The sequence below is a fragment of the Apium graveolens genome, chromosome 7 (assembly GCF_009905375.1).
Source record: "Apium graveolens cultivar Ventura chromosome 7, ASM990537v1, whole genome shotgun sequence".
Classification (NCBI taxonomy): domain Eukaryota; kingdom Viridiplantae; phylum Streptophyta; class Magnoliopsida; order Apiales; family Apiaceae; genus Apium; species Apium graveolens.
In genome coordinates, this window is record NC_133653.1 from 220718360 (window position 1) to 220739607 (window position 21248).

Below are 21248 nucleotides of genomic sequence, written 5' to 3' on the forward strand. Positions count from 1 at the left end.
GGTATTGTTGAGAATGGCAAGAACAGGGAAGCATATTTCTGGGAGACCATCTGCTAGTACTCAGGTCTAGGAGCCGGACCACTCCCAGGCCCTTAACCCCAGAGCCGACAGAAAAGTGTTCCAGGAGCAACCATTGCAACACACTCCCGTTTTGGAGAGAATTGTAAACACCCGGGACGCCAGAAGCCTTATTGAGCTGAACCAATACAAATACACTAATGTCCCGGTGGCAGAAGAGAACATGGCCAACCTTACAAGTGATGAACTGGAAGAAGCAATCAGGCTCTACAGGCAGGAGCAAACCCGGCTCCAAGAAGAAGCCAATCTCGAGGAGGAACCGGAGGAGTCTGGGGACTCCCAACAATCTAAGAGATCTGTCTTTGACCGAATTGGAGCTAAGAGGAAAAAAAGAAGCAAAAAGGATCAAGGTAATAAGAAAGAAGCAAGAGCTGCTAAGCAGAGAAAGTTGGAGGAGATGCGGGAGCAAATCAGGAAAGAAGAAGAAGCAAAGCTCGAACTAAAGATCCAAAAAAGAATGCAGTTATAGGAAGAAAAGCTGCTGGCCAAGTTTAGGAGCAAGAGAACCCGGAGAGATCCTAATTCGGAACTGATTTATGATGATGAAGAAGAAGAGAAGCATAAGGACCTAAAAGACATGATCTACGAGTTGCAAAGAAATATGGACAGAGACTCAGGAGTAGAAATTGAAGAAACATTAACTCCTTTCAGCCACTCCTTAGAAGCCATTCCCCGGCAGCGGAACTTGAAGCACTACAACTTTGACTCCTTTGATGGTCTAGGAGACCCGGATGAGCACCTGAACTACTTTGAGCAGATCGCGCAGATATATTACTACAACAACTTGAAGAAATCAAGGTTCTTAGCTTCGATTCTTAAGGAAGGGGCCCAGAGATGGTTCAGCAAGATCCCCTCCCGCAGCATCCATAGTTGGAAGGAGTTCTGCGCTTCCTTCCTTCGAAGATTTCGAGCAAACAAAATACACGAAATGCACATGTGCCACCTGGAGACAATCCAGCAGCATGACAATGAGTCCCTCTCTGCATACATGCGCCGGTTCCAGGAAGCAATCAACAAAGTCTCGAGCTTGGATAAGAGGGAAGCTTTGAGCATTTTCAGGAGAAACTTGAATCCAGAGAATAATGAGAGATATATCGTAGAACTGATCAATAAGGAGCCACAAAGTCTGGCAGCGGCTTACTCCATGGCTGCCAGATTCATAAAGAAAACAGATGTGCTTCAGGCAATGAGGATGACCCGGAATGGGGGGTCCAGGAGCAAAAACACTGATGACCGACCGAAAGGGGGTTACCATCAGGATAAGAAGTTCAAGCAAAACCAACAAAGCCAAGAAAGACAAACTACTCCGGTTTTTCAGAGACCGGGTCCTAAGTAGGAGTCAAAGAGCAATCCAGGACCCGCGAAGCAACCCCGAGAACCGAATCAGGAGCCGGATTGGACTCCTCTCAACATGACCCGGGAGGAAATCTTGAAGGAGGTAAAAGACAAACCTTTATATTATCCTCCGAAGCCAATGCAAACTCCTCCGGAGAGCAGGCCTTACAATAGGCAGTGCGATTATCATGAGACCCATGGCCACAAGACCGAGAACTGCTTATCACTCAAGTACTTCATTGCGGACCAAGTGAAGAAAGAAAATATGAACAAATACTTAGTCCGGGACAACAACAACAGAGGGGAAGCGTAGAAGAGAGGAAAGAATGTAGTCAATGTAGTACTAAGAGGCTCCCACTCCCCACCTAGGAGCCCGGACTTCGGCGAAGAAGTGCTCTCAATCCAATCACTCCCAGACCTAGTGATATCCTTCAGCCGTAAGGACTATGAAGGAGTCAACCATCATCACAATGCAACTTTGGTTGTCACTTTGGACATCTTTGATGATGAAGTAAGAAGAATGCTCATAGACAATGGTTCCTCAGTAAATATTCTCTTCAAGCACACAGTGGATCGAATGCAGTTAGGGAGCGTCTGCTCAAATGATTGCCGGGAGGATCCACTCTATGGGTTCGGACACAACTTAGTCCCGATCCAAGAGACTTTATATCTACCAGTCATTTTTGGAACTGCTCCTAACCAAGTAACTCATGTCATAAAATTCTATGTCATCAACACTCTTTCGTCATACAATGGAATCATTGGCAGGTCAGCTCTAACAATGATGCAAGCGATAACTTCAATCTCTCATCTCAAAATCAGGTTCCCGATCCCGACAGGAGTCGGGGAGATAAAAGGAGATTATGGAATTGTTGAAACATGTTACAGCCAGGGGTTAATCATGGCAGAAACCCACCAGGACAACAAAAGGAAGACAACAGTCATTCGCAGGCAACAGTCCTTCGCAAGTAACAAAGCATTAATAAGCACAAACCCCGGGCAAGGGAAGCAAACATAACAAGTCCGGAAGGACCGGCAAGTAACCAAGTCATGGTAGTCGACAAGACAAATCAGGTCCCAGACCAAGCTAGTCCCACCATGCAAACAACCAAAGAATCTGAACAAGCAAACTCCTATCTGAAGAAAAACTCTGAAGCCCGAATTCATCACATGATTTCAATCAAGGAACAAGCAAAAATCGAAGCTGCATTAGAAACAGAAGAAGTCCAGGTTGATGGAAGCAGTCTTAGCAAAAAGGTGAAAGTTGGGTCAGGACTCGAAGAGTCCTTCAAGGAAAGATTAATGTCCCTGCTCCGGGAGTACAGAGATGTTTTTGCCTGGAGTCCAAGAGACATGCCCAGACTACATGAGTCCATAGCAATGCACAGCTTGGATGTCAACCCCAACAGAAAACCAGTTAAATAGAAGAGAAAGAATTTTGCCCTGGAGAGGCAAAAGGCCATAGACGAAGAAGTGGAGAAGTTACTCAAAGCAGGAATCATCAAAGAAATCAAATATCCGGAGTGGCTAGCTAATGTCATTATGGTGAAGAAGTTCAATGGAAAATGGAGAATGTGCGTGGACTACACTGATCTGAATGATGCATGCCCGAAGGACCCATACCTTCTCCCAAATATTGATCAATTGATAGATGCCACATCCGGACACATCATGCTAAGTTTTATGGACGCCTTCTCCGGATACAACCAGATCAAGATGAACCCGAAGGACATATCTAAGACATCATTCATAACTCACAGAGCAGTCTATGCTTATGTGATGCTGCCCTTCGGACTGACAAGTGCATGATCAACTTACCAAAGAGACATGAATAAGATATTCAAGTCCCAGATTGGGAGGAACTTAGAGTGTTATGTCGATGACATGATTTCCAAATCAACAACTATACCAGGACATGTGGAAGATCTGGAGGAGTGCTTTGACAACCTAAGGAAGAACCAACTCAAGCTGAATCCGGAGAAATGTACCTTCGGAGTAGGAGCAGCCAAGTTTCTAGGATTCATGATCAGCAACATAGGCATAGAAGCCAATCCGGAGAAAATAAAAGCAATCCAGGATATGAGGGCTCCCAGGACCCAAAAAGATATGCAGAAGCTAGCAGGATCCCTAGCATCACTCAGGAGATTTGTCTCAAAGCTAGCAGAAAGGTGCTTACCATTCTTTGACTTACTCAAAGGAGCAAGCAACAAGAAAGAGGTGAACCGGAGTCCGGGGTGCCAAAAAACATTTGAGGAAATCAAGTCCTACCTCTCTCAGCCACCAGTACTAACTAAAGCTCAGCCAGGAGAGCCTCTCTACTTATACTTGACAACAGGAGCACAAGCTGTAGGAGCCGCCCTAATCAGGGAAGAGAACGGAAAACAGCAACCAGTTTACTATGTAAGCCAAGTTCTTAAAGACGCAGAAACAAGATATCCAAGATTGAAGAAGTTTGCCTTTGCATTAGTCACAACTTCAAGAAACTCAGGCACTACTTCCAAGGAAGAGAAATAAGAGTGGTAACAAATCAACCTCTAAGGAAGATAATTCACAAGCCAGATATCTCGGGAAGACTGGTCAATTGGGCTGTGGAGTTGAGTCAGTTCAACTCTAGGACCCTGAGGGTCCAGGACTTAAAAATCTACAGCGACTCCCAGATAGTAGTCAAGCAAACAAACGGTGAATACATAGCAAAAGACCCTATTCTGGAGAAGTACAAAGCACTGGTTCAAAGTTACTTGGCCTCAATACCAAACCATCAAGTCCTTCAGATATGTCGAGAACAAAATGAAGAAGCGGATATTCTATCCAAATTAGTCCGGAACTCATCAGATCTGGACTGCTCAGTTTACTTCGAAGAACTCCACAAACCATCTATTGAATCCGGAGAGGTGTTGGAGATCGAAAGCAACCAGAACTGGATAACTCCCTTCATCAACTATTTGGAGAAAGGGGAGCTCCCGGAGGACAAAGGAAAAGCCCAAAGATTGAAAGCAAAAGCAGCCAAGTTCTTCCTCGAAGAAGGACTACTCTATCGCAGGACTTTCTCATCTCCTATCCTAAAATATGTCGGCCCAGAAGAAGCAAAGTACTATTTGGCGGAAGTGCATGAAGGGATATGCGGAGATCACATGTCCGCAAATGCCCTAGCTCATAAGATCACAAGACAAGGCTACTACTGGTCAACTATACACCAAGACACAATAGAGTTCGTGAAGAAATGCAAGGAATGCCAGCTCTTCAGCAATGTGTCCCGGATCATCACAGTCCTACCCTCCTCAGTTCTATCACCTATCCCCTTTGCCTTCTGGGGTATTGATATTATGAGACCCTTTCTCAGGGCCAAAAGAGATCTCAGGTACTTGTTAGTCTCAATTGATTACATGACCAAATGGGTTGAAGCAAAAGCAATGAGAACAATCAATCAGCAAGACTGCATAAAGTTTATGGACAATATTTTGATGAGGTTCGGGATACCACGAGTCCTAGTATCAGACAATGGACCCCAGTTCATCGGATCAGAATTCGAGTCCTACCTTCAGGAGCGCGGGATCAAGCACAAAAATTCATTAGTAGCATATCCCCAGGAAACGGCCAAGTAGAAGTCACCAACAGAATCCTGCTCCGAGGTATTGAAAAGAGACTCAAGGAGAGCAAAAGCAAATGGCCAGAAGAACTACCAAGCGTACTATGGTCCTACAGGACAAGCCCCAGAACAAGCACAGGAGAAACTCCATTCAAACTAGCTTATGGAACAGAAGCAATGCTTCCTATTGAAGTGGGATCTCCTTCTCACAGGGCAATAAACTTTGAGAAAGAAGCAAATGAAGAAGGACTCGGAACAAACATGGAGCTAATTGATGAGGTCCGGGCCCAAGCTGTAGAAAGAATGGAAAAATACAAGGAGAAGACAAGAGAGCACTTCAGTAAGAAGTCCAGAGTCAAAAACTTCCAAGTTGGAGACTTAGTCCTTCGAGACACAGAAGCATCAGATCCCACAAACACTGTAAAGCTAATGCCCAAATGGGAAGGACCATACAAAGTCAAAGAAGTCCTGAGGCCAGGAACCTACAAACTCCTGAACATGGATGGCTCAGAAGTACCAAATACTTGGCATGGACTAAGGCTAAGAAAATTCTACCAGTAGAAGGACAAACAAAGCAACCAAAATCTTGTAGCCAATATGGCAAGCAACCAATTTATTTCACCTTATATTTTATATGAATGACTAATGAAAAAGCATTCCCTTTTTACATTTATCAAACCTAACCACTAGTCCGGACAAACAATTAGTCAGGAATATAGAACCATTTTTACTAAGAATTAATTTTCTAAGTAAAAAAGCTAAACACTAATCCGGACAAGCAATTAGCCAGGACTAGAGCAACCATTTTTACTTAGAATTAATTTTCTAACTATCAAAGCTAACCACTAGTCCGAACAAGCAATTAGCAACCATATTTACTCAGAATTAATTTTCTAAGCTAACACTAGTCCGAACAAGCTATTAGTCAGGACTAGTGCAACCATTTTTACTTAGAATTAATTTATTAAGTAAACAAGCTAAACACTAGTCCTAACCAAGCTATTAGTCAGGACTAGAGCAACCATTTTTACTTAGAATTAATTTTCTAACTAAAAAAGCTAAACACTAGTCCAGACAAGCTATTAGTCAGGACTAGTGCAACCATTTTTACTTAGAATTAATTTTCTAAACAAAAAAGTCTCCACTAGTCCGGACAAACTATTAGTCAGGACTAGAGCAACCATATTTATTTAGAATTAAATTTCCAAGAAAAACAACCACTAGTCCGGAACAACTATGAGTCAGGACTAGACCAAACATCTTTAACTTAGGAAAAATTTCTAAGGCAAAAAGAAACTACAATAGCAAAGCAAAATAACAACAATAAAGGCAAACATTCAACATATAACCGGACTAAAAGTCAGCCCGGAGCAAAGTACGAGAATTACAACAGCAAATGGTTGAAAGTATATTATTACAACATCAAATTACAATTCAGAAGAAATTAAGACTCCGGAGCATTGGGAGGAAGGAAGCTAGGGCAAGGACCATCGAAGGGCTCCGGATCACCGAGTCCAGCCTCAATGTTCTGCTTGGCCTTAATGAATTCTTTAACAAAACTGTCCCAATTCACCTCCGGATCAGTCTTGATGTGTCTTTCAGCAACAACCCAACAGCGACCAATCTCCGGAGCACCAGCATTGGCAATGGCCTTATCATAGTCCTCGGACCTCTTAAACTCTTCAATGACTTCAGACTCCGGCCTCACAGAGGAAAGCTGCCTCCGGAGCTCAGCTAGTTCAGATTTCAGATCTGAAACCTCCTTCTCAGCATTCTCAGCTCGGGTCGTGACATCAGTAAGATGCTTATATAGTTCGGTCAAGGAAGTATCTTTGACAATAACTTGATCCCTCATATCACTGATCTCAGCATCCTTATCAGTAATAGCAGTTCGGGCATCCTTAAGCTCATTATAGGCCAGAGAAGCAGATCCGGCCATATAACCACCAAGCTGCAGAAAATAGAGGTACTTAGAAATATATTCTAAAGCAAAGGAATAGAAGAAGAACAAGAACATAAAAACAATGTACCTGACCCCAAAGCCGGGAGCATTCCTTCATAGTTGCGTCGAATCTGACCAGATTCATCTTCTTCCAATCAGCCTCCGAAGAAATCCCGGCCATGAAACAAGCAATCTTAACTTCAAGCTCCGGACTACGGGCATCCGGACTCTCAGCCTCCAAGCCTTTTCCCTTATTAGCTCCGGACCCAGCACCAACGTCAAAATTCTGAGCCCGGGGAGGCTTCGTCCCAGAGTTCCGGAGCCTTTTCTTCTTCCGGGCACCCTCAACCTCTGGAATCTCTCCAAGAGGCTCCAACTCCTCCAAGTTGGAAAACTCATCAACCATCTCCACCTCAACATTCTGCTCCGGAGCAGTCTCATTCACATCAACCTCCGGCTTCGAAACAACACTACTCTGCGACCCCTCTTCCACAGAAGCATTGGATCCGGAACCACCAGCAACAACTTTCTTCGGCAACTTGAAAGCTTTGCCCAAACCCTTAAGGGCACCCCTGTATGCAGAAGAAGACATATCCGGATTATAGTGTGGTAAACCTGCCAGAAAATAAGACAAAAAATACAAGTCAAAAAACTACAAAAAACTACAATAAAAGAAAACAGATAAATAGTCCGGACACAAAAACAGATAGGCAGTCCGGACACAAAAACAGATAACTTACACCCTATCCTATGCATAGTTTTGTGCATCATAAAAGTATCCCAGGTCATCTGTAAACCCAAACATTCATAAAAAGCAAAAACCATCCGGATGGCATCTCCCCGGAAAACATCCCTACGGAAACGAGTCCGGACTCCCTCAACAGCAATATGGGGAAGGTAATGCAAGTCCAAACCCCTCAGCATAATCTTTCAGTGCTTCAAAGAGGACTGTTGAATGACGGGCCTATAAGAGCCACCATAACCACACTCCGGAGCCCGGAACCGAATCTCATACAGAGGCATCTGGCTGGACCGGACCAGGTGGAAGATATGATGCCATAAGTTGAAAGTGGGCTGAACTTTGAACTGATTGCAGGAAGCAATAAACCAGGTCATCCATTTGATCTCATTCGGAGTTATCTGCATAGGAGACAGCTTGTATTCATACTTGCAGAGATGCTTCAAAAAGAAATGCCAATGTGGATTTCATCCGGAACGAAGATGCTCCAACCATACCGGAACGAATCCATCAGCCGGTCTGTGATAAATCCGTTCATCTGGCTCCGGCCACCTCCACTCAATCCGGTGATCCAACTGAAAAGCAGCCCGAACTGACGAGTCTTGCGCCGCATGATCTAAAGTAGTGTACTCATCCTTCAGCTCATAATGCTCCTTGGCCACTATATTATCCGTGAACTTTCTGTCGAATTCTTCCCTATTGTAAGGCCCCGAACCCGCATTAGGCTGCCTCGCGTACCCGGACCTAATACTTCTATAATAGAAGTTGTTCTCTATCTCATCACTTTTGGTGATGAAGTAACCCGGGGTATCACCCATAAACCCTCCGGAGTGCAAGACACCTTCCTACAGGAAATTCGAGCTACAGAGAGTTTAGTTATGGCTTCGAAATCAGAGGTGGACGCCTTCTTCCCCATTTCAACTCGCTCAGAATCACTAGAAGACTCTAAATCCGAACCAGAAGGCCCCAGATAGCAAGTAATATAAGCCATTGCACGAGCTTTAGTCCGGACCATAAACCTAAAACAAGTGATAAAGGTTAGTCTAAATACCTACAGTTTATTCATCTTGAAATTTATATGGTCCGGACTAGCCTATGTTCAATTTTATTTAAAGTCAAAAGCAAACAATCTCGAGACCAAACCTTAGAAGCCAAAACAAACACACATAGAGAATAACCACTCCGGACAGAAAAACCCTAGAACTAGCCTATTACTCCGGACCAAAGGTCACAATAACACAAAAACAACAAAAACCAAATACAAATATATCAGCCCGAACTAAGCAACCAAGTCCGGACCCAAACAAAAAACCTTAATTTCAGAAAAATACTATTAACCAAAATCAAACACCAAAACACAACACAAACAAATATACATATAAATATATACAACTTAATCAGTACAACTTGGCTTTCTTGAAGGATCCTGTGAAGTGGCCACTGAATCTTCTTTCCTTCCTTGTACTTGAACACTAACCTTTCAGATAGATTTCTGTATGCATCAATTCCTCTCACTTCATCTAGTTCATCTAGATAGAGGTTTGGATCAGAAAACTCCTTGATGTCACACAAGTACATATAATCTCCTTCGTTGACTTTAGATTGAGCTTTGACTAGAGATTTGGATTTGAGAGGTGACAACCTCACTTTCTTGACTGCTCTTGACTTTGTTCTTTTTGGCTTGCTGAGGATTGGCAAATTGAAGCAGGAATTGGTATATTCTCCCATTCTATTGGCTCATCCTTAGGCACAATAGGTTCACCATAAATGTTCTTGTAAGGATCCACCACCTTGATATCTTCAAATATCACAGAGGGTTTTGATGCTTGAGTTGTAGTTGAAGTGGACTCCTTGGGAAACTGATTCTCCAATTCCTTATCAACAATGTCCAGTTTCCTTTTGGTTCTTTTAGCCAATTCATTGATTCTTGGAGACTTCTTCTGTTGTTCAACTTGCTTCTCTGGATCTTGAGATTCAGTGATTTTAGATGGCTGAGCAGGAATTTGTTGTGATGAATTTACAGCATGTAGCTTGGCCAAGATAGTAATTTGCTCTTTCTTTTGTTTAGCCTTTTTAGCATCTAGAGTAGCTTGCTTCTTTTCCCGCTTCAATCTAGCCTTTTCTTCTCTCTTTGCTTGAGCAAATTGAGGATGTCCAGCCACCACACAAATTTATTTTCTATTCCTGAAAATTTTAGCAATTCTCCTTTTTGAAGCTGAATCAGCTGGATCTTTGTAGAAAGCAATTGACCTTGACAGAAGCTTCTTTTCATCAGGCTTAGGTGTCTCATACACAGTATCCAAAGGGTTCTTCAATGATAATTTTGAATAATTTACCCTTGATTTCAGAATTATTTCATCCTTTGGAGATTTGATGCAGGATGATTGTCCCCTTTCCAGATAGTCCATGTTCATCTCATTCACAGAAATTTGCTTGACTTGAGAGTGATGGATGGCTAACTTTACTGGCTCCTTGACTAGTCCAATCTTCTTTTGTATATCCTCATCAATCTTCTCCCAGTTGATTGGCTTCAACTGCTTCATTTCTGCTGCTCTAATGTTGGCTGCTGCTTCATTTATCAGATCTATATTATTTGTAACTGGTGGCTTTGAGATAGTAATTGAAGACAAAATTACTATACTGATTTGAATTTGAAGCTTCTCCTCATCACTGGGTCCTTTCTCCCCCTTTTTGTTATCATCAAGTTGAGCAGAGGAGGGGGTGTGAGCAGCCACCAGTTTTTAAAGTAAATCTGTCTATTGGGCTTGATGAAGATGAATGGCTGTTAAAAATGCTTCCATGGCTGACATTCTTGTATCCAATGCATCTATCTTGGTTGCAAGATCAAAATTTTTCTTTAATTGCCTCTTGATGTCAAGCATTGTAGCTTCTGGAAGTTAAGAGTCCATTTTGTCTGAAATGGCCTTCTTCATCTCCTCAATATCACCCTTGATGGTGTTTACATCCCTAGCATGTTGGAAGCCTTGAATTTGTTGAAGTTGCAGAGTGGCTAGATTTGCCTGAAGGAGCTTCTTAGTGCTGGCATTTGAAGTGGTTTGAAGAGAAGTATGTGTCTGATTGATTAGTTGGATCAGGGTTGTCTTGGAGTAGTGCTCATCACAGTGCTTTGAAAATGCCCATAATGGCATACCTGATCTTGAACTGGAACCCACTTCTCCCTCTATGTCCATTGCTTCATCTTCACTATCCACACTTTCATCACCAAAGAAATCAGCTGAACCACCAGTCCCATAATCCACATCACCAGCTATAGAAGGCAAAGTTGTGATGGCATCCTTAGCTCTTATCATAGACAGTGTGGTATGCACCAGATTGAGCATCTTTTCTCCATTGACATTGCCCTGTTCAGCTAGAAGTTGATAAGCTAGAACAGGGTGAGTAAATGCCTCAGCATCAAGGGAGGTGGAATCTATAACAGGTTTAGGATGCTGAGATAGTCCCTCCCTGTCTGCATCCTGGACATTCATTGACTCACTAGCAATGACATCCATCCTTATAGCTCCAGTACATGCATTTCTCTCGTTTTCTCTATTTTGTTGCATCAGGGTCTCACCCTGGCTCCCCACCCTCACACCCTCACATTCACCTTCTAAGGTGGGACTCCTCTCACTTTCTTTTGTCAATCCTGAAGAAATGGATTGCATAATTCCACTCATTTCCTCTCTTTTTTCCTGGGAGCAACCCAGACTCTCACTCAAAACACTCTTCTCTCTCAATCCTAAAAGTGACTGTACAACCACTAAATCTTCTGCACTTGAAATAAATGAAGCTTGAAGCTGTGCAGAGATACTCGACGGATGAGTGATATCTGTCGGGTTAGTGGTTTTGCTATCCGACGGATAACTGCTGTTAAGCTTATCCGTCGGGATACAATCACTACTCGACGGATGAACAATATCCGTCGAGAGAGTATAAATGAATGAACTAGGAATGGAAATTATTGTGGACTCTGTGCTGATTGAAGATATTTGGGGCACAGATGATTCAACAGTTCCTGAAAGAATGGGCAAGTGAGCCAACAAATCATCTAAAAGATGATGCTCACTTGCACTAGATTTTGGCTTCCCCAACAAAGTTAAAGAAGGGGAATCAGGAATTAATGTGTTTATCATATCCACATCCAGTGAGTTTGTGGGTGAGTTAGGTGTTTGGGGTGCTTCTATTACTAGAGATTTTGGCTGTGACTCCACATTTATTGGAGCCACATCAAACTAAATTTGTGAAGGTGCAGTGACTGTGTCTATAGCACCAGTTTGCACAGTGTGTGTACCATGTGCATCCCCAAGGGTTTTAGATTTCTTTTTTCTGGCATAAGTTTGGGGTGAGCTTGTGTCCCTGACCCTCTTGGCATGTGCTCTTGGTTGAGAGCTTTGTTCAATAACTACATCCTTTTGGGAGGATGCAGCTAGAAGTGAGCTTTTATCCTTTTTAAGCACTGTAGTTTCTGGGGAAACTACAGTGTGGCTAGGCTGGGAACCACTCAACTCTCCATCCTTATTCTTGGGGTTTCTTTTATGTTCACCCCTTCCCTCACCTGACTTACCCACCTGCACACTCCCCTCTTTGGTTTTGGTGGATTTTGCAACTGGCATCTTTTGAGAGATACCAGAGGGGGCTTTCTTTGATTTGGGTTTTGAAATATTTGCAGGTTTGGTAGCTTGGGTAGGCAACTGTTGGGTCATTGGCACAGTTGCCATAGCCACACTAGAACTCAAAAAAATTAGTGATGTTGGAATAGTGGTAGGGATAGATGAACTTACCTCACTTACCTGAGGTGCTTCCATTACAGGGAAATAGAACAGTGGCACCTCCTTGTGATGATTGGCCCTGTTCAAATCTGCAATGAGCCTTCTCTCTTGAACCCAACAATCTAATTTGTTGTTAGGGTTCTCAAGCACAATACCCTCAGAGAGGTGGTTAGCTAATATCATAAAGAATCTAGCATAATACACATTCTTACATCTCTTATTTAACTCTTTTAGTTTGAAACCTAACTCAAACAAAACAAGGTCACTGAAATTATAGAATTTATCTGTAACTAGCATGTAAAGCATGTTAAGCATGGAGATATTGACTGAATCAAAATTACTGACTTTACCTGAAAAGACCTTTGTCACTACATCACACATAAAACTCCATTCTTTCCCAAGGCCCAGTCTCCTAATGTCACTTAACTTAGAAGTAGAAAGAGCATAGTTCATGGAATTAAGCATATTGATTATATCAGTGTTAGTGTGTGGTGAGGTCACAGTGTTATCAGGAATCTTGAAACATGTTTTAATAACAACACTATTGATACAAAATTTTTTACCTTTAATGGTGAGTGTGATTGTCTTATCTGTTGCGTTGTATGTACCAGTGGTCCACATTTCTTCAACAACTTCACAAAAGATTGTGGGTGATTCCAGCATGGCATAGCTAAGCTTGCAATTCTTCACAAAGTCCATCATCTTGTGATAATCACCAGATTGCTAAATACCCTTATTTACTAATACAGTGAAATTGTTCTTCTCATAAATGAACCCAGTTTGAGACATAATCTTGACAACGGGCATCATTGTTAGAGAATGAGAGCTTAAAGAGAAAGATTAAGTGCTTTGAAAGTGAAAGAAACTTGAGCAGTTGATTTGAGAATGATAAAAGAAAAATAATTGAAATGAAATAAACTTTTATACTATCTCAAAGAATAACTGCTAAAAATAATAAAGTAAAATAAAGTAACCAATGAAAACTGCCTAAAATAGCCGTTTAAAAATAAACTGTAAAAATTCCACCCATTATCTGTCGTGTTATGCTTACTAACTGTAAGTATACTTGATGGATAATGTTCAGGGAATTAACGGCTGAGATTAAGATAATTCGACGGATGAAGATAGACATTTATCCGTCGAGTCATAAAATATTACAGAAAAATAATTGATTTTTATTAGCAAATAGTTACCGACGGATGATCAAACTCGATGGATAAGGATCATCCGTCGAGATGTAAATTTTGACTTAGCCAAAATTTCATCCGAGACTAAAAATCAATTAAATTTCTGGCTGCATATCAACTTGCAAATTATCTCATATAGATTTAAGAATAATTAAGCATACCTAACTCACTTACCAACCTTGAAAAGGTGGATTCATCCAGTGGTTTGGTAAAGATATCTGCAAGCTGCTTCTCACTTGGAACAAAATGTAGTTCCACAGTACCATTCATTACATGCTCCCTTATGAAGTGGTACTTGATATCTATGTGCTTTGTCCTTGAATGTTGTACTGGAATTTCAGTGATGGCAATTGCACTTGTGTTATCACAGAAAATAGGAATCCTCTCAACTTGCAAACCATAGTCTAGCAATTGATTTTTCATCCATAATATCTGTGCACAGCAACTACCAGCAGCAATATATGCAGCTTCAGCTGTAGAAGTAGAAACTGAATTTTGCTTTTTACTGAACCAGGACACAAACTTGTTTCCTAGAAATTGACAGGTTCCTGTTGTACTTTTTCTATCAATTCTACAACCTGCATAATCTGCATCTGAATAACTAGTTGGATCAAAACCGGAATCTCTAGGGTACCAAATGCCAAGTTTTGGTGTTCCCTTGAGATATCTGAAAATTCTCTTAATAGCTATTAAGTGAGATTCTCTAGGATCAGTCTGAAATCTAGCACATAAACATGTAGCAAATATTATATCTGGTCTACTAGCTGTTAAGTACAGAAGTGAGCCAACCATGCCCCTATAACTTGAAATATTCACAGACTTATCAGTAGTGTTTAATTCAAGCTTAGTTGCAGTAGCCATGGGAGTTTTTGCAGATGTGCAATCCATTAGATCAAACTTCTTTAAAAGATCAAAAATATATTTAGTTTGACTAATGAATATTCCATCACTAACTTGCTTAACTTGCAAACCAAGAAAGTAAGTTAGTTCTCCCATCATACTCATTTCATACTTACTTTGCATCAATTTGGCAAATTTTTTGCAAAGTTTCTCATCTATAGAGCCAAAAATAATATCATCTACATAAATTTGAACAAGTATACTAGAGCCATTAACATTTCTAAAGAATAAAGTTTTATCTACAGTACCTCTTGTGAAATGATTTTCTAAAAGAAACTTTGATAAAGTGTCATACCAGGCTCTAGGTGCTTGCTTCAATCCATAAAGTGCTTTCAAAAGATAATAGACATGTTCTGAAAAATTTGGATCTTCAAAACCAGGAGGTTGACTGACATAGACTTCCTCCTCCAAATCTCCATTCAGAAAGGCACTCTTGACATCTATTTGATAGACCTTGAAATTGGCATGGGCTGCATAGGCTAAGAAGATTCTAATGGTTTCAAGTCTTGCAATAGGAGCAAATGTTTCATCAAAATATATTCCTTCTTGTTGACAATAGTCCTTAGCAACCAATCTAGCTTTGTTCCTGACTACTATGCCATTTTCATCCAACTTGTTTCTGAATACCTACTTGGTGTCTATTGGATTCTTTCCTTTAGGCTTGGGCACCAGCTTCCAAACATTATTCCTTTCAAATTGGTTTAGCTCCTCCTGCATAGCTAAAATCCAATCAGGATCCAACGAAGCTTTTTCTACCTTCTTTGGTTCTTCCTTGGAAAGAAAGCTGCTATATAGACATTCTTCTTGAGTTGCTCTCCTGTTTTGAACTCTAGAAGAAACATCACCAATTATTAGCTCAAAGGGTGATCTTTTGTCCATTTTCTTTGTTGAGGTAGATTAGCTCTAGATGAAGAGGCCACATTGTTGTCTTGATGTGTGATTGAGTTTTGATTGTTAGAAACTCCCCCTTAGTTTGTGGATCTTTGATTTATGAAAGGAGAACTTTCTATAGGTGATCTATCATGACTTCCTGCTCCTTTTGATAACCCGACGGATGGTGAATTTTGAGTACCGACAGATGAAGCTGGTTGTCTCCCGACGGATAACGCAGATTTCCTCCCGACGGATGAAGCATTATGCAACTCGGCAGATGTTGAGTTTTGTGCTTCATTGGTAGTAGATTTTTCTGCATTATCCTTTGATATTGTTTCTTGATCACTTTCATCATCACTGTCATCACTAACCATCTCCACATTGTTGAATTTGAGGCTCTCATGTTAATCTCCATCTTAAGTCCTTCAATCTTTTTATCATCAAACACAACATGTATTGATTCCACAACAATGTTGGTTCTTAGATTGTAGACTCTATATGATTTACCAACAGCATATCCAACAAAAATTCATTCATCTGCTTTAGCATCAAACTTCTCATTTTGATCAGTTTGATTTCTCAGAATATAGCATTTACAACCAAGGACATGAATAAAATTTAGAGTTGGCTTCTTGTTCTTGAATAATTGATAGGGAGTCATGCATCTTGCTTGATTAACCAGAGAAATATTCTGAGTGTAGCATGCAGTATTTACAGCTTCAGCCCAGAAATATGTTGGCAGTTTAGATTCTTCAAGCATTATTCTTGCAGCTTCAATAAGTGATCTGTTCTTCCTTTCCACTACTCCATTATGTTGTGGAGTTCTTGCTGTTGAAAACTCATGCAGAATCCCATTTTTCTCATAAAATGCTCTCATGACAGAATTCTTGAACTCAGTTCCATTGTCACTCCTGATTCTTCTAACCTAGAAATCAGGATGATTATTGACTTGCCTTATGTGATTGATGATGATTTCACTAGCCTCATCTTTAGACTTTAGGAAATATGTCCAAGAGAACTTTGAGAAATCATCTACAATTACTAGGCAAAATCTTTTCCTTGAGATGGACAACACATTGACTGGTCCAAACAAATCCATGTGTAGCAGTTGTAAAGGTTCTTCAATTGTTGAATCAAGTTTCTTCCTGAATTATGCTTTAATCTGCTTCCCTTTTTTACAGGCATCACACAGTCCATCCTTAGAAAACTCCACTAGAGGAATGCCTCTAACCGGTTCTTTCTTTACTAGCTCATTCATGGTCTTGAAGTTTAAATGGGATAGCTTCTTGTGCCATAACCAACTTTCATCCTGACTTGCTTTACTGAGAAGTCAAGTAACATATTCTGCATTAGATGGGTTGAAATCAGCTAGGTACGCATTTCCTTTTCTCACACCAGTGAGAACCATTTTGTTGCTTCTTTTGTTAGTCACAACACAGGCTTCTGAGTTGAAGGTTATTGAGTTGCCTTTATCACAAAGCTGGCTGATACTCAACAAGTTGTGTTTGAGACCATCCACTAAGGCAACTTCCTCAATGATGACATTGTCCTTTGAAATCAAGCCATATCCCACAGTATAACCCTTGTTGTCATCTCCAAAAGTAATACTTGGGCCAACTCTCTCCTTGAACTCTGTGAGCAGGGTAGAATCACCAGTCATGTGTCTTGAACAACCACTGTCCAAGTATCAAAGATTCTTTCTATTTCCCTGCACACATCAAAATCAAATCAAGTTGATTTTGGTACTCAAGTTTCCTTGGGTCCTGCCTTGTTAGCTTTCCTTTTCTGTTTCTTAGGTTTTATCTCATTTGACTTGGAGATATCAGATTCATCCTTGGTCATTTGAGTTGGGTCTTTGAAACCATTCATTGCAACAAAATTATCATGCATATTATAATCAACAGGGAATGGCATGCTATCAGTGAACATGTTATTCCAGTAAGGCATGTTAAATAATATTTGTGGCATACTAAATGCAGCATAATAGGGATTAGGTGCAAATGGCATATTAGCAAACTGTGCATTCAAATTATGTGTTGACATAGCATTTATAGGCATGGGAGGCATGGCATTCATGTTAGGAAAGTGAGGTGGCACAGACATGGAAGTAGGCATGACAGATTTGCAATTAACAGACAAATAATTTACACTACCACACTTGACACATATTTTTTAGGAGCATACTTATTAGGTGTGTAGTTATTGTGTTTGTTAATCCCTACTTTACCATTTCTATTATTTTTCTTTTTAACCTCTATTTTCACCTCAATCCTTTCAAGTCTGTCACTTAACTGTTTGACAGTCATGTGACCAACATTAGCCTTTTTCCCTTTCTTAACTTGACTCAATTCTCCTGAAACAAAGTTCTTGGAAACAGATCCATACTTTTCATTCAGCTTAACAAGTTTGGCTTTACTGATAGGCTTGCTTACAGCCGACGGATGAGGATTATCATCAGTCGACGGATAACCCTTTTTGTTATCAGGCGGATGATCCTCATCATCCGTCGAGTCTACATCTGTTAGCACTCCATCCACCAAATTTTGTTCTACTTTCTCCTTGTTCTTTTTCCAGGCTGCATCACAGAAGGACTCGATTCCTTGAACTTTGGTAATTTGAGCAAGGACATCTCTAGATTTTTTCCATGCCTTAATCACCTCTTATTCACGCTCGAGCTGCTTCTTCAAAATTTCTTCTTTCTTCAAGGACTCGGTTAATTCCTCTTTGACAATCTTACACTCAATTCTTAATTTTTCAAAATCAATGAACTGAGACTCTAGCACATTATTTCTCTCACTCAAAAATAAATTGTTTTCTTTGATTTTAGCATTTTCTTTAGTAAGAGACTTAAGTGTAACACGCAAATGATATAACTCTGTAGACATGTCATTTATAGCATCATTACACTCAGCTTTAAATAAATGTGCAAGGTTTGTAGTAATTACCTGATTACTTGAAGAACTTGTTTCTGTTTCATCAGACTTGGTCATTAGGGCTAAATTGACATAGCTGACATCTTCATCTTTATCCAGACCATCTGCTGCCCAGTCGTTTTCTTGTGTAATGAAAGCCCATTCCTTTTGTTTGAGCAGCTCAAAGTATTTTTGCTTATAATCCACAGGCTCAAACTTTTTCTTACTAAAATCTGACTTCCTACACTCACTGGTAAAGTGCCATGCCAAGCCACATTTGAAATATTTGAATTTTGATTTATCCACCATGTTTCTATTTGGCTTGGCTGCTCCAAAGTTCTTTTTGAACTTGAGCTTGGCAAATCTTCTGGAAAGAAATGCTAAATGTTCATCAATGTCTTCCATGTCATCTTGGCTCAAAGAATCTTCACTTTCTACTGCAAGCCCCTTGCCCTTGCTTTCACAGACCCTTGAAGTTGACTCAACAGCTTCCATCTTCATCTCCTTCTCTTTCTCTAACTCAGCAACTAGTGCAATGGACCCTCCTTTCTTCTTTCATCTCTCCATCCTCTCATCTTGCTCTATTTCAAGCTCATAAGTTTTCAGGATGGCATACGGTCTCTCCAAAGTAAACTCCTTATAATCTTGTGAGTTCTTTAATGAGACTGTCATTGGTTTCCATTCCTTTGGAAGAGATCTAAGGAATTTCAGATTGGAGTCTTTTGTCTGATAGACCCTTCCATGCAACTTTAAAGCATTTAGCAGTTTTTGAAACCTACTGAAAATGTCAGTGAGAGACTCACTTTCTTCATTATGAAAATGCTCATATTGCTGAATCAGTAGATGCATCTTGTTTTCTCTAACTTGCTCAGTGCCATCACAGATGATCTGTATTGTATCCCAAACATCCTTGGCAGTTTTACAGTTGATAATGTTGTCAAACATATCACCATCAACTCCATTAAACAGGATATTCATGGCCTTTTTATCCTTCCTGACTTGTTCAATATCAGGATCAGACCATTCATGCATTGGCTTGGGGACAGATGGCTCATTTCCAGTTGCAGCTCTCATTGGAACATGAGGGTCTCTTTCTATGCAGTCCACATAGGCCTCATCTTGAGAAAGCAAATGAAGATGCATCTTTACCTTCCAATAATGGTAATTATCTTTATCCGGAAAGGAATCTTGACTCCAACATCCTTCTTGTTCATCTTGCTGTATTGTTTTGATTTTTAAACTCTTTGTTCCTTAAGAGCTTGCTCTGATACCAATTGTTAGTCCCTTAACAAAATAACAAGAATTACAGAAGGGGGGTTAAATGAAATTCTTGAAACTTTTTCTTGAATAAAAATGTTCTAACTCAAATATATATGTGTGTGAATTGATTAGCAGAATGCGGAATAGTTACTTGAAATGAATCAAAACACAAGTAATTAAAAACAACAGTCTTTAAAAACTTTCTGGTGGATTGAATGATTCCACCAGAGATATATAATATATATCGAGAGAACTCTGTGTACAAAAAGCTCACAGCTGCTTACAATTATTGAACAACTAAGAATACAGAGAAATGCTAAGAGTTCAGCTTACAAATGTTTCCCTGCTTGTATCTCAGATACCTTTCTATTTGTTACTTCTTGGTTTATATATCACCAAGATTACAAAGCGATAAGACAAGATAATAAAACGAAAACTATCTAGTCTAATACAATGCTACTTCATTACTCTATTCCAGCATCTTTGAATATCTTCATAATAGCATGTAAATGACAATGTTTCTTTGTTCTCGAAAACCCAGTTGATTAGGCTACCACATTCCATTTGCATACACTCGACGCATATGACTGTGTTGTCACTGTCAAAAGATATTTGAATTCTTTATCCGTCGAGTTTATGATCATCCGTTGATGGCTTAGTTGATCATCCGTCGACTGCTATATTGATCATCCGTTGATAGCTATTGATCATCCGTCGATAGCTTTGTTAATCATCCGTCGGTAGCTGTTTGGCACTTGACTTTATTTCATTTATGCAGAATTACAAGACATCATCTATGTACAATTAATCAACCTATTCTGCATATCTAGTTAAAGTCAACATGACTTATATGTTACTACAGAATCTAAACAAAGGTGTATGCAGAAATGTGCTACAAATTTATTGTTACATAAGCTACTCACTCGATGGATAATAAGTCATCATCCGTCGGGACTAAAATGAGTTATCCGTCGGGACTAAAATGAGTTATCCGTCGGGACTATAATCCTTATCCGTCGAGTGCTACATTTTCACTAAGTAAAATCTACTAAGGTGTTTTGTTCATGAAATCATCAAGTACACAATATATGCACAACAAACAGCAAACTCGAAGAATGGAACAAAGAGCAAAATAGGGACTTACGAAGATAAAAATTATGGAGTGGTTGGGGACGACTAAGCAACAACAACGAACCTCCAAGAACTCTCATGTGACAAACGGCGGCGACGGCAAGAACAACGAAGAAAAATAAGAAAACAAGGAGAAGAGCAGAGAGAGAAATTGAGAGAAGGTAAAAAAGAAAAGAAAGAGTACAGGGTCGCCTTTTATAGGCGTGGTGAAAGTCGAAAAGCCACGCCACGTGGCACCATCCTAACCACCCATCGTAAACAGTGATTAATAAATAGTAATTAATTACAGCACGTCTTTTGAAAAAAAGACAATTGTTACAATTCAAATCATTGGGGGGAAAATTCCCAAAACCGTTTCAACTTCCAAGTCCGGACTGCTTCACTCAACGCAATCCGGACTGGGGGCAAGAAAAGCTCAAATCCTTCTAAAGACAACCAACTTCAGTCCTGATCGGCTGAACTCAACGCAATCCGGACTGGGGGCAAGAAACGTTCAAATCCTTCTAAAGACAACCAACTTTAGTCCTGATTGGCTG